We start from the raw sequence: 15343 nt of genomic DNA, 5'->3' as shown, positions 1-15343 counted from the left end.
AGCAATGGTCTGAGTGTTTCATTTGTCCTTGAGTTCAAAGCCTGTTTTTATACATTGCAGCTATTTGCTAGTAGTGGAAGGTACACCATTGGTTTCCACGTATGCACATATTTGGTGCCAGGACCCATTCTAGGTACGAAGAACGAGGGTCCCTGTGTTTGGGGAACTGAGGTTCTAGGAGGGAATAGGCAATAAATAAGCAGACACATATAAAAAAGAGAATTTCAGATTGTGGTGAGGGCTATGGGACAAATAACTAAGTTGGAGTACTGAGACATGGGACAAGGCAGAGGGAAGAGGCAAATTTAGATAGCTTCTCCTTTGGGGGAGATGACATCTGGCTGCATATGGCTTAATGAGGAGGTGGCCATGTGGCCAACTTGATGAAGAAGTTTCACAGGAGAGGAGATGCAAGGCACCAGGGACAAACTTGGTGCTGTATTCAGAGTTCCTGAGCAACTGGTGATCAGTTCTGGTTTTAATACCTCCTGTGATTTCTACTTAATAGTTTTCATAATCATCCAATGATATGCTGCTAGGTACTTTGCATAGATTAGCAGCAGTTACCAAAACCCAAGTCGAGTGAGGGCAGGGCTATTTATTAGTTTTGTTTCATGATGTATCCCGCATGCAGACGGGACATGCTTGAGGAGGGGGAAATGCTGGGGAATGGTAGGGACCAAATTATATTGTTAAATTGTGTGCATGTATGAATGTGTAACAACGAATCCCACTACCATGCACCAATAATGATATGGGCAAAAAGAAAGCATTTAATGAATATTTGTGAAATAAACAACTCCTTCCTGCAGTCCTGCAGGGGAAGATGCACCTCCTCTAATTTAGAGCTCAGAAGCCTAAGATCCAGAGAGGCTAAGCGGGTAGGGTCATTAAGAGGGAGCTCCGGGATTTGAGCCCAGGCTGGAGACTGTCAGTGTCCAAAGCCAATGGCTCTCGCACTGGGCTGCGCCTCCCTTGCCTAGTTTGGTGTGTTTGATCCACCTGCTTCCAGAGTCTAATCTCGTTAGCGTTCTTGCAGTCAAGATTGAGGCAGGGAGTTAATTTGCCTGTTTGGCGCACTCGGGTTCATCGGGGAGTGGTCGGTCCTCGTCAGTGGTCCCACTGACTTCCCAGCTCACTTGCTGCCTTTGATTTGGGCTCAGATCTTTTCAAAAGCCAGACCTCAAACTCTGACTGCCAAAGCTTGCCTTCCAAGAGGTTTTACATAAATCATGGAATCAGCACGGATCCTGCTCTTACATACGGTGTGAAAGAGCAGAGAGAAGGGAACTGGCATGACTGAGTACCTACTATGTGGGATGTCTGTGACAGGCATCTTGCATTCTCTGCACAGAATCTAACTTAATGGTAATTATTATTGAAAACTGGCGATGCAGATTGGTGTGGAGGCCAGATGAATCTGGGTTAAATTATGGATTTTAACATCGACCAACTATATGATTTTAGAAAACTGACTTACTCTCCCTGATTCTTAGTGTCTTACTTATAAAATAGGTCTGTTGTGACTTATTCCTTAGGCTAATTATGAGGATTAATAAGGCAACATTTGTAAATGCTCGCTCAAAGCCAGCTTTCAATGAATGTGACTTATAAACTATTATACATTATTGAGTCTAAGACGCAATATATTAAGTACCATTATTTTACATAAAACTGAGGAAAGCTGCTGTCAATTCAACTACTGTGAACTATCAAGTATAAATTCCATTATGATATGAGAGATGGGAAAATGAGCATTTTAGAATGATTGAAATATTGTGTATATTATAGGTTATGTAACCCATTAATAATGACAATAAATTACTGAAGCATCAAAGGCAAATAATTGGCTGGTGTTTGTCAAGGGCTGTAGGAATGAGAACTGGCCCTTCTTTATAGCCTCTCTCAATTGCTAATGACCTTCAAAATCAAGAAAGATCTTCTTATATTAAGTCAAGCTGTCCCACAACAATTTAAGCCAGTTTTGCTTATTTTTTCCACTGTGGAGATAACAAACAAGTGGTCAATGTCCCCAGAACAGTCATTCATCTGCTTGTTAACTTATAACTTAAATGCCTTTCTTTCAGACTAATTACAGTATAATTATCTAGGCCTGCAAAACGTCTTGCCAGTGTAATGTGGATGGACTCGGGGAATTAAGAGGTTTTAAAAGCCAGCCGTTCATCCATTCAACAGGTGTTAATTGTGAGCAAAACATGTACCTGGTCTTTCTTCATTGTTGGAAAGGGACAGCGAATTGGACAAGGCCCCTGCTGTCGTGGAATTTGGGGGACATTTAATAAATAAGTGACCAATACACAAGATTTCGAATGATCATGAATTCTATGACAAAAATAAAGAAGAGAAATGGAAGGAAAAGTGACTTAAGCTGACCTTATTGTGGTGGAACAGGAGAGAGGTCACTCTGGGGAGGGGACAGGAGTGCTCTGGTCAGGGGCAACACCTATCCCTAAGACTTCTGCAGTAGAAATGGAAAGGACTGTTTAGAAAATCAGAAACAAGCAGAGAGTGTGGTAACGGCAGAGGAGAGAAGAAAAGGAGGTAGGCAAAGGCGAGATCATGGTCGGAATTCCAGGGACAGAAGAGCAGAAGAGGAGTTTATTCTAAAAGTAAAAAGATACAAAGGAACAGGGAGGGTTGGGGATTGGGGTATTAAGCTGAGAAGAGATAAGATCAGAATTACTCTTTTGCTTTTAACTTTTTTGATTTCTCTGGCTGCAGAGTAAAATGAGAAAGGCATGGGGTGAGGACAGGGGTCAGTCATCAAAGCAGGGAGAATAGCTAGGAGGACGCCACGGAGATCAGACCGGATCTAAAATGGAAGGAATGGAGATGGAGCCATGTGGTCCAATGAGGACAGATTTTGGAGATGGACAGATTTTCGATTTTTCTGAAAGAAACAGAAAAATCGAAACTGATTTCCTAAACATTGGGCTTAAGCAACAGCAAGAAAAGTCATGCCATTTATTAGGGTAGGAGGAAGCCAGGAGGGAGCACATGCAGGGAGACATCTGTGGTCCATGACCATGGAGATGTATGTCAGTCATCCCAGGAGAGGTAGAGAGGGTGCAGAACGTGAGTCAGGAGTTCAGAGGAAAAGAAAAATGTATACATCTGGGGTATTATTTCATGTCCAGGTGAGATTTTCTAAGGAGAAAATGGAAGTGGATTTGAGAAGACATGTAGAGCAAGAAGTCCGGGGGGCGGGGGGAGCCCCAAAGGAAACTCTGAAGGAGCTCCCTCGGAACGGAGGAGCTTCCTAGCTTCATCTTCATATAGTAGAAGGTGAAGAGCTTCACAGAAAAATTAAAAAGAGAAAAAGAAACAGGATTAAAGAGGTTGCATGCCAGATCCTGATAGTGGAGTGGTCTCCCCGTCGCAGACTTCATGATCATGCTCAGGAGGGTGATGTCTTTGGAATGATACTGATGATGGCCAGAGGAGCAGTCTTCTTTCATCTCATCAAATCTGAAATACTGGAAATTTAGGTGACCTGGCCAAGGTGGTAGAAGCTTGGCCAAGAAGTGGTAGGGCTGGGATTTGAACCTGGGATCTTTGCTTCAGCATGGAGGTTTTAGCTCTCATCGTATGTGTTCTGTCTCTCAGGAGCAGAGATGGGAACTGCAGATTGGCTTGGTGAGAAGGGTTCTGGCCATCATTCCCACCGGTTAACAGCGCCATTTTTAAAGAAGCTAGAAAGAGTCCTAATGAAAATAAATATTGTTTGGAATGGACAGAGCAGGCAGAGTTCATTTTCTCTCTTTCCTCCTCAGGTAGTTCTGAACAATAAAAGCCACCAACCACTATTCATATCTGATTAAACAAAAGTAAAAAAAAAAAAAAAAAGAGGGGAGAGAAAAGATGGCAAGAGCCAAGTGGCAAGCTTAATCTTTGGTATTTAGAATGATGAAGAGGAGCAATATGTGAAATCCACTTAAAATATGATTTCATGTTCTAATATACATTTTGAATTTATGGGTAACTGACTTCTGCCATTTATTCAGAGAGCCAAAAAATTCATATGCTATGCTGCTGAACTTATCAGACCATAATGGGACACCTAGCATTTTTCACGAGTGATTGATTTTCCCCGCCCCTTAACAGTCCTATCCTAACTGTTATAAAAAAAAAAAAAAAAAGGGAATGAATTTCAAGCTTCTCTTGAGTAAGAAGGCACTCGTATTTGCCAGGTTTAGTAAGGGGGAAAAATAAGAGGGAAATGTGTGGTGGGGGTGGGGGGGTGTTTCCTTCACTTCACAAAAAAAGGAAAAAATTTCCACTGGGACCAACCCCTGGGGGTGTATATGTTAATTGGAATATTCCCCACTAAGGTTAAACAGAACTTAAACACTGTTTGAAGCCTATGTTATATATCCCAAAATACATACTGAACCAGGAGGTAAAGAAACTGGGTTTTATTTCCAGCTGTGTTGCTGATTTGAACGAGTTGTTTAACCTGTGCGTGGAGCTCAGTTTATCCATCTTCAAAATGAGAAAAACAGCGTTTGCCTACACCCAGCAGAAAGCCAGGTTTCCTATTCAAAGCTGAGGGTCCTGTTTCATTTTGAGTTGTAAGGTGAGCAGATTCTCTTACAAAAAAAGATGTTCAGAATCCCAGAAACTGGAAGAAAGAAACAGCTGGGTGTGGGGATCTGAAAGTCCTTCCTGTGCACAGAACTCCCCTGGAAATACAACTTACAGTGTGGTTTCTTTGTTGGATCTCTTGCATCTCCCCCAGGTGACTGACTCCTTATGGTTTTCCCAGGTCCCCTCTGATTTTAGGACAGAAAAATCCTACATGTTAGGAATGTGCTTCTGGGTGAAGCCCAGATGAGTCACTTTGGTTTCCACTGAGCCTTGGGTCACACTTGTTTCTGTATGTTTGTAGCTAGACCTCAAGCTTCCTGAGGGCACAGGAAACTTTTTACGTTCCCCTTGTAATTTATTTTTTCCAATACTGGGACTTGAACGTGCTCGGCCTTGGCCGAGCTCAGCCACAGCCTCTTCTCCTTGTAGCTTTGACAGTCTTGATGGTGGAGGTTGGAGGGGTCCATTGTATGACCCTCTTGTAAATACTATGTTGATTGACTTGTTTCCCAGGTGTACCCTAAAATCTCAAGTGTCTTCTGCAAGATGGTTTTGCTAGCCAATTTAAAATACATGTTCATATTTAATACTAGACTTTATTGAGGTTATGAGTGATCTTTCTACGTATAGATAAAGAAATTGGGTTTCAAAGAGGAGAGGGATGCATACCAGGTCAGCCATCTTCTCAGTGGCTGACCTGAGAGTAGAATGTAGCTCTTCGCAAAGCCAAGCCAGGCTCTTTGTTCCTTATTCTGATTCTTAGTTTCTGGGCCAGGGAGACCCTTGTCCCTCACTTGATCAGAGCATGTCTGAGCATATCTCAAGATCTAGCTGAACTAGATTCTAACTGATGCTCTTGCCAGTTAGAATCTCTCTTTTAATTGGATCAACATCAGTCTTATTTCTTTGGAATTTAATCTTTCCTGCCTGTTACAATATTGTTTCCACATGTGTCTAGCTTTGTGTTTCTTGGGTGATTGTGCATATTTTGAGTATAGGGATGAGAGCTTCACTAATCTTTGAATTTGTGATTCTGGCCTGTTCCCTTATTCATTCATTCACTCATTCATGTGACAACTGGGTCTTGACTATGAAGGGAAAGGGACATGAGCTTCACCAGGATTGATGTCAGTGGCAAAATGTAATACTAGAAAGCAGAAAGGGTCTTTAGTTGGGCTGCCTGGTCATATATATTGAATTTTATTCAAGTGCCAGATGACCAGGATTTGCAATAATCTCTTCTTATAGAATGTGAGCTATGTTTAATCAACATTTTAAAAACTCTACTGGACAATGAAAGTGTTCAGATTCTAGGACTGTTAGAAGAAGGCCATTCACTTGGTTAGTTTGCTAGATAGGCATGTTTTGAGCATTCTCTGTGTGCGGGACATTCATGTCCAGGTCCTGTGGGCACCTGCAAGAATTGCCATTCAGAGTCTCACAATTGGAAACATTTGGTGGACACACAAGACAGACACCCCCATCCCTGTGGGGGAAATGAGTTTCCCAGGGCCACAGGTGCACAAGGTCACAGGGCCAGGGACACAGCATTCAGGGAACCCTAGACAACCTCCTGGAGGAAATGGGATTTGAACTGGACCTTAATGTTTGAAGAAAATAAAAAAAATAAAGTGCTGATCATTTCAAGTGTCTTCATGGAAAAGGTAGCTCCTGAGTCTGGCTCTGTGGATTCCTTCCCCCCCACCCCTAATCCTCTGTCTTTCTGATAAATCCTGCTTTTCTGAGACAATTTGTCCTGTGCTCTCCTTTTCTTGCCACTTAGAGGAATCTATTTGGTAAGTCAGGTATCCCTCAGGTTGGTTTCAATTTGGCTTTATTTCCAGATTTGTAGTGATGGAAGCCCTACGTAAAAATCAGATCATACTTTCTCCCTTCATCAACTCGGTTCCTATCAACTGTCATTAACATGGCAGAGGAAAGAATATAATCAGGTTTTCATGTGAATGAGGAACAGGGGGAAATGTTTACAGCATTTTATGAAATTTTTATGGACTAAGGAGTGATTGGCATGTTAATAAACAGCAGAAAAATATTTGGTTTGCTTTCTAGTTATCCTTGTATTTTCTGTTGGAAACCTGTTGTCAACAGGCATATGTCTTCCATGCCCAGTGTACACATGTCTGCTGATAATTGCTATTTATACTTCATTTATAAAGAAATCCTGGAGGAACATTAGAACTCCAATCTGCACCATCTAACTTCATTTTTATTCCGATCATATCTTTCCATTGGTGGAGGGAAGGGAGGTATGGTGCTTGATGTATTTTTTTCAAAGCATTCCATTTCTTTGAGATGCTTTTAAAATTATTTTATTTCTGAATGCTGGGAACCTGACAAAAATAATCGAATTGTCAGTATTTGGTGCAAATTCACATATCCAACGACTAAGTTATTTTCGGTTCACTGGTATTCCTGGTCCCCTTCCATGTGACTTATAAACAGAGCAATCATAGAATTGGTATTTTCAGCAAACACTCTCTGCTTCTCTACAGTTACCTTTTCCTGCATCCAAAGTGTCTCCCTGAAATCAGATCAGTGCTATTATTACTGTTGCTAACAATAGCTCCTGTCCACAGCAGGGAAGAACAATTAACAAATTCATCAATTGTGTTTGTTTAGATGTCTGAGCTCAAGGCTAATTATTTAATTAATGTCTTCTGTCTTGAACAGAAGTGTTAGCACATGGAGGTGTTGCCGAGCAGCAAACAAGGTGGGATTTGAGAAATTTCAACTTATTTGTGATACGCAAATAGACGTTTATTTATTTAAGGCCCAGAATTAGGGTTGGAATATTTTCATCTCAACAGTTAACACTGGGAATGCTAGGTACCCAGTTAATTAATTAAATTAGCTGATGTCTTTTTGCAGTCATTTGAAGGTACTTCACAGCCAAGGCTGGTAATAATAATGAATGGCAAGATATTCAGATATTTCACCAAAGAGTTGTGGCACTTCATGTTGTCGTACTAGATGGATGTAGCTTCTGAGTATGCTCAGCCTCCCAGGCCCCACTCCATCTCTGCCTCCTCCATGTCGCCCCCTAACTCTTTAGGTGTATCTCTCACATGGTGGTGTATTCTGCATGGTGTGAAAAGTCACTTCCTTCTCCGGGGGTGTTGGCTCATGTCTTGGGGTCCCAAGATCAATCACAGTGTTGGACACATCTCAGGTGTTCCATAAATATTTGCATGAATGGCAGGCAGATTGTCAGAATCTCATTGATTTTAGACCAACCAAGGAAAAGCATTTGCTTTTAAAGCTGCTTCTTTTGAAGTATGTAAGTACAGATAGAAACCTGAGACAGTCACCAGAACCTTGTGGTTAATGAAAAGCTGCTTCCTTTAACTATCTTCGTGTTGGGTGGAAGTGGCTTAAAGAGAAGAAAGAATAATCTTGAGGTGCCAAGCAATTCCCGTGGCTGAGGAGTGGCTCTGTGACTGTGCCGTCACCAGGTCACGCACATACATTTTTGGTGAAACAGAGGAACTAGAGCTTCCTAAGGCCACAAGCTCTGAGTTTTATTGAGTTTGATGGTTCCAACCACTTCACATGACTATTTCTGTCCATGTCTGAGGCACCTGGCTGGGTACTGTTTGAGAAGTCAGGACCTATATGGGGATGCCATGGTGTCTAAGTTGAGGCTGTGACCTCTAGAACCTAAAGGCCTGAGTTTGTTCATTAGCTCCGTGACAGATGGGCTGTGTTACCTCTGTCTCTGTGCCTTCATGTCCCCATCTGTGGGACAGGGTGACTGTGTGTAGGTTGTTGGGGTGAACAAATAGATGAATATATCTCCAACTAACAGAACTTAGTGCTTGGTGTGCAGCCAAATGCACCCAACTGATGTTAGCAGGTGCTATGGATGGGAGGTGAGTAGGTTCAGACATGGTGGGGAAGGAGGGCCCCCATCGTAAGCCTACTTATTAGAGAAGTCCAGAGCCCTTTCTCCTTCTAATATGTGAGGGGATCTGCATGCCAGAAAGGGAGCCCTCGACAAGAACCAAATCTGCTGGCAGCTTGGTCTTGGACTTCCAGCCTCTAGAATTGTAAGAAATATATTTCTACTTAAGCCCCCCAAACTACAGTATTCTGTTCAAGCAGTCCAAGCGAAGACCCTAAGCACACAGTTTCTGCCCTCAGGCTACATTTCGTTTGGGGATGGTGGCCAGGTAGAGAAATACTTGTTGGCAGCAGGAGACAACAGGAATATAGAGGAGACAGCCTTCCTAGCAGGTGGGGCAGAGGGTACACTTCGATGTGGAGGGGATCCTAGAAATGGAAACCCTTGTTTAAACCCTGCAGGTGTCAAACTCCAAGGCATGTTCAGAACATGTGAGAACAGAGAGGTGAGGATGTGAAGGGGCAGTGGAAATGGGGATGGGAAGTCTTGGAGGCCCCTGAGAGCAGCCCCCAGCCACAGGATGACACACAGAGGATGGGCTTTGGAATCAGAGTGACTTAGATGAGATCCCAGCTTTGCCTCTTTCAGTTGTATGACCCCGGGGACATCCATGCACCTTTCCAGGTGTCAGAGTTCCATCTGTAAAATGGGCATCATTTGCATGTGTCATATGCTGTCATGAAGATGGTTTCTATTAGCATATCTCCTGGGTATGGAGTGTGGAGGTTTTAGAATCAAAGAGAGTTGTTCCAGCAACAACCTTCAAGAGCTACCTGGTGCAAGACAAGAAAGGACCTGTTGGTTGTAAAATTTCAAAGGAGTCGGGCTAATGTGGTGGGTCAAGCCCTCTAATTTTGATGTGAAGGGTTTAATCTATGTTGATAGTTTATTCCTCCTGAACAACATTTAATCAAAGTCTAAAGCAAGAGATCTCATTCTTGCTCCCACGAGAAGCACAGAGGCTTCAAAGCCACCCAATACTTGCCGAAGGAAGTTTGGAGAAGAATAATACATTAATTGACATTTGTGTCCAGTGCCCTTTTCTGTTCCACCCACTTGTCCTTTCTGCATTGCAATCCCACAGCGACCCAGCTGGTCTCTGCTGACCTCCCTACTCGATAGTTCGAAAGCTTACCATCCCGGGAGCAATTTTTAACCACAAAACACAGCCTGGTGTGGCTTTTCAGTTCATGACTGAGGATGAAATAAGATTCTCTCATCTTGTTTGCACTGCTGATTTGTTAGCTTTTTATCGATTAAAGATCTCAATGCACAATTTGTTTTTCATCTTCGCTCACGATATTCTGTGTCTGTCCTCCTGTCTATGAGTTATTGATCTACTATGATCCGAGAAAACTCCTTTGTCCCCAAAGTTAGTGGCACTCCACCTTCCTGCAGGGTTTTGGAAAGACAGTCATTCATCCTATTCTAAATCAATGCATTTCAGCTTCTCCCAGGAGGTTTGCTGTAAGTAAATAAAAATTAGATTTAGATGAAATCAGTTAAGGCTAGGAAGACCCCTCTTAATTTCTATTATTTCATAACTGGCTGATTGCAGGAGGCTCTATACAAATACACAACCAATGAACAAAGCCTCCGCGCCGCTCAGTCTTTCCTGCAGTTGTGTAGGACAGCAGGCATGGTGGCACTTCCGTTCGATTTGCAAGTGCGTGTAAGAACATGTGCATCCATTGGACAATTAGAAGAGAGCCTGTCTGTGCTCTTACAAACTGCACAGCTCATTCACATCAGGAAATGTGTGTAAATCATAACATACACGAAACCCAAGCCTTGAACGGCAGCAAATTGATTCTCTAAATGAACAAATAAATTACTAATGAAAACGGCAGCCCAACAGACCTTCTTTTTTCTTTAACCTCAGCCTCGTTCTGTGGATACGGATTCTGTCTTTCACTGCCAAATTATTGTTTTTATTAGAAGATTGTCATAAAAGATGCTAGATATTAAAATCTTTTAAAAACTGCTAGATCCAACAACACATTAATGCTGCTTACCTCGGTCTTATCTTTTAGAAATATTGGCTTTAGGAGCGAATAATGAATTATGAAAATGCATACAGGTGGCATATCTTCATTATTCTTGATTTACCATGTAAGATAGATAGAGCTAATAATAACTGTACTTATACAGGCAACTCTTGATCAGAACCTTTTTCTCCTTCATTCCCAAGCAGTTGCGAGCATTCTTTCCGTAATTTGCTTATTTTACTGTTGCCATTCACTTAAGCATGCTTTTCCCCCTCATTTGAGGATAAGTGTGGTAATAATTTTAATGGGCGTGTGAAAGGGAAGACCACCCAGAGATTAATATTCAGACGCCGCATGATCCGGAATGCAGCCTTGAATGCTGGTGAGCAGGCCACGGTTTTGACAGATAGATCAAGAGCGTGTGTTTACACTGCATTTAGCCTGGCATTTAGTCTTATGTCAGAACTGGCTTGTCTCAGCTCCTGTTTGTGAATGCCCTTACTTAGGAAGAGGAGGTATTTTTTCATCTGCCTTGACAAACATGTCCATGTCCATGTCCAAGTCTACATGACAGAAGCCTAAGTAGTTTTTTTCTGTGTTGTACAGATACCTCGAGCTTTGGCCTAAGGTGAGTCAATTATCTATGAACCTGACTTAGCCTGTTTCAGTGCAGGACTCTTTACTGACCTGCAGGTTCTAAGCCCAAACCCACCCTGGAGATCTCAGAGCTCCCAGCCCATTTGCTGTTCTGGGCAGGGCTGACCCCCTCGTGCTTCATGCATACTGATGCGCTGTTTCCTCTTCATCCTGCGGGAGCTCCTCACGTTGGGAGACCGTATCTCTTTGTCGTCTTATACCTGGAACCTGGCAGGCCACAGAGCAGATGCTCAACAAGTTGGGGAAGGAGGGAGGGATCTCAGCAGATGCCACGTGGTGTTGGTGATCACAGCTGAGTTCATGGAGTGGGGTGATCATTCCACTGAGGGTCCAAGAAGACGTCAGAGAGCAGATGGGATCAGAGCCGGGCCATGACGGAGGGGTGGAAAACAGGGTTCACGGGCATAGCTCCTAGAACACAGATAGAGGAACTGTCGTTTCACCCAAGTGAATGCCATGCATTTTACACTCAAAGCCAGTGTTCTGGCCAGAAGGGCATTCGTTATAGCATGAAAATCAGCCCCCAGGATAGTTTGAGTAAAGGGTGTCTGTGTGGGGGGCAGCAACAAGGGCATGGGGAATGAGAGCTGTTCAGACCCTGGTTGGGAAGCAGCTCCCACTGTCCCTTCGAGGGTGGGGCCTGGCTTCTCAAGTGTCTCCAGTTGAAAAGCCACCTGCTGACTCCATTTCTGCTTTCTCCCAGTCCTCTGTGTTTTGGTTCGTTTTCTTCTTTCCCTCAAGGGCCAGTTGGCTTCATGCTCTGACCTGGACCTCATCATTCTATTGCCCTTGGCCCACAGGATGGGCTCTAGAGCTCTTGGGTATTCTCTCGGGAGGATTTGAGCTACTGACCACTGGTCAGTTGTGGGTTGGCTGGCCAACTTGAGGCCATTGCTGGTCCAATTGGCCAGGGTCGGGTAAGGAAGGACCTGTTTGATTGCATGATTCAGAATCTTTAAAATGGGCTGTAGGCAGAGAAGACAATAAAATAGGCCCAGTGCCGATGGGGAGAGGAGCAAGAAAAGGCAAGGCGAGGGGTTCTCTCAAGTGCCCACAGGCTTTGGTGTGAGCCCTCTAGCCAGAAGGCCGGTGGAAACGTTCGGCCTTCTCCATCCTGATTTAGGACCCTGAGAAAGACCCTTTTCTTGTGGCACATATTACCATGGGGCCTTCCCAAACTGCCGTGTCTTCTGGTTCGACCTTTAGCCCAGGCACGCAGGGGACAATCTGCTTCCTCCCCAGAGCAGGCCCCCTTCACCTGGCCTCCTAAGTTCTTCTCTTCTCTGGCCCTGGGGTAGGTTGGGGCTGGTACGAGTGTGAGGAGAAGTGACACACACGTTGTCAATAAAACTTTAAGTCAGTCAACGTCCAAGCAGGGCATCTGTTTAGGAAACTTCAATCAAAGTTTCCTAAAAGTAGAATGTACCTTCAACACGCAGCAGCTATATATTGGGTGGCTACTCCCTCCCAGGCCTAGGGACTGTAATGACAAAGTGGACCATACACTCTTGATCCCATGGAACTAGTTTTCGGGGGAGGGGAGAGAGGCAATTAAAAAATAGCAAGAGAATGCGAGACAGTAGGTGTTATAGAAATGACCGCAGGGGAGTGGGCTGGAGGGCCATTGGAGTGCTGGGGCAGAGGGGGAGGTCGGGGGGGGAGGGCTTGTACAACCTGCTGGGTGAGGATGGGCTTGAACCCTGCTCCTGCCAGCCCCCTCCTGAGCTGCTCCAAAGGTCCAGTGTTGGCCACTATATTGATTTTATCTTTTAGGCTGCTTGTAACTTGTGTGCTAATCAAGACTCATCTTTTGGAAAAGTGCTGTTGCAGATGGGGATGGTCCATGTGTACCTCCTATTAGGACATTGTGCTTGCCTAGTCAGTGGACGAAGGTGCCCGGAGGCCCAAGTAGAAATACTTGAGGTCACATGCAATGTCTGGCTCACATTGACCCGAAGGGACACACTCTTCCAGAGCTTTGAGGTTCTTTGTTTCAACTTTATTGTCAACTGTATCGAGTCCTTTGTCGTGAGGACTTCACATTTGCAGAAATGTGTTTTCCAGCACTCTGCTGGGCCCAGGCATACACCTGGCTAATGCTAAGTACTGAACCAACGCATGCTCTGTTTATCTTTTGGTTTTGCACTAAATACTGTTTTTTTTTTTTTTTTTTTTTTTGCTTTAGTTCTTTGATCTAACATATATTTTTTAATGGGCTAATAATTGAAGAGGCAGTTATCAGTCACTTCTTGAAAAAGATTCTGGTGTCAAAAATTCTGACAAAACATGTCCCATTTGGAGATTCAGAGGACCCTGTAGGCTCTTCATGCCTTGTTAGAGATGAAAGAGGCCCTTTTAACTCACTCCCCAACTGGATTGGACCCTGGGCCACTTTGGGGACCATAATTCCTGATAGTTGTCCCAGGAATGTGTATGAAAATCCTCACTGGACCTGCCTTTCCGAACATGGAAATGTCAGGCTCCAAGGAAGCCACGCACACCAGTGGAAGCTTCAAGCACATTATTGCTCACTTACAGGCACTAATGACTCCAATAATGTAGTGAAGTTTAGCATAAATAGGCTCATCATTAAAGTTGATGGCAGAAGTATAAACAAGGCCCACACTATTAAATTTGCTATTTGTTCGTTACGCATCTGGAATTATCTGGCTGTCTGTAGCTGTCTCGTCCTGGGTGTTCATAAACCTAAGTTGGATCTGGTATTCTTTTGTTTTTATGTCCAACCCAAAAGAATGAGGGGATTTTAAAAGGCACATCCTCTCCTACAAATGGCATCACCAAAGTTAAGAAGGATGGTTCTTGGAGTTGCTGAGGTGACATCTGTCATTCTGGTCACCAGGCCTTTCAGAACCCCAGGGTTTCACAGAATAAACCAGCAACAGATAGCAGGTTCAGGGTATGATGGTGTGACGTTGGCAAGTCACTCAGGCTTGTTGAATTATTGTGCCACTGTCTGTTAGCAGAGGTGTTAATATGATTTTATCTACCGAACAGGGTGGCACGGGACACCATGCTGAGTTATAGGTGCAGGGGGTGGTTTGAAGTAGAATGTCTGTCGTGGTTGCTGGGATCAGCTGAGTGACTTTGGTGTGTGTACTTCATCTCTCTGTTCCTCTGTAAAGTGGAGCTGATGATAGGCACTGACTGTATCAGTATATATGAAGTACTTTGGCCTGTGCTAGGCGTACATGTGTGTGAGACGGCATACGCATGTGCACACTAGACACACCGGAGCTCTTACATTTAATAGATATGCTCAGAACTGTGGAAAACTAGAGAGAGTCATGCAAGACCGTAATTATCCTGGCTCTTCAGAATCCAGATCAAAAGTAAAAATAAAATAAAGTGAATGTTGCTCACACAACTGGCAAGTGAAAATACGCATGTCCCCGGCTGAGGTATAAAACTCCTCTGTGATTCCGTCCACTGTCTGCATCAGAGGAGGGCTAATGTGTACTTGAACAGAGTAGCTTTGCACAGGGGTGCTTGCTCTGTTCCAGTGTCTGGGTAAGGGGACTGTGGTGAGGTTCAAGGGCAGGCGGAGAGGGAAACGGTGGAGAGAAGGGGACAAACTAGTGGGGCAAAGAGGAGAAAAAGTGCCCCTTCTCAGAACTCTCATCCTGCATGCGTCTCGCCAGGAGACCTGGGGCCAGGTTTCTCCTCCATATAGCACCGTACAGCAAGGGGCATGTGTCCGTGTCCTTCTCTTACATTCCCTTAGTGGGCACAGGAGGCCAGAAATTTTATGGAGAAGGGACCCAGCCGCACCTCTCTTGGTTGCAAATCTGTCTGTGGCCCCCTGCCTAACTCCCACTGTCTTTAAAACTCAGTATTTCCTTGAGCAGTTGCCCTTAAACCCCAAACCCACTTCTACTTCTTACTCCCAGGCCCATGTATACCTCTGTCAAGGGTGTTCCTTAGGTCAGCAGGTGTCCCCGTCACAATCTGTACCTTCTTAAAGTTAACATTATAAATCTCGCACGTCGGCCCTGGGGGAGGGCCTAGGGAACATTTGTGACTTGAAGATAATCAAAACAGTTAACAGCTGTCCACTTTATTTGCTAAAATACACGTTAATCTTCCAGGATTAAATGTGCAGACACTTTCTTGGGACACTTTGTGTAGAGTCATTGTTTACTTTCATATC

This window comes from Callospermophilus lateralis, chromosome 8 (assembly GCF_048772815.1).
Source record: "Callospermophilus lateralis isolate mCalLat2 chromosome 8, mCalLat2.hap1, whole genome shotgun sequence".
Classification (NCBI taxonomy): Eukaryota; Metazoa; Chordata; class Mammalia; order Rodentia; family Sciuridae; genus Callospermophilus; species Callospermophilus lateralis.
This window is presented reverse-complemented; position numbering follows the sequence as displayed.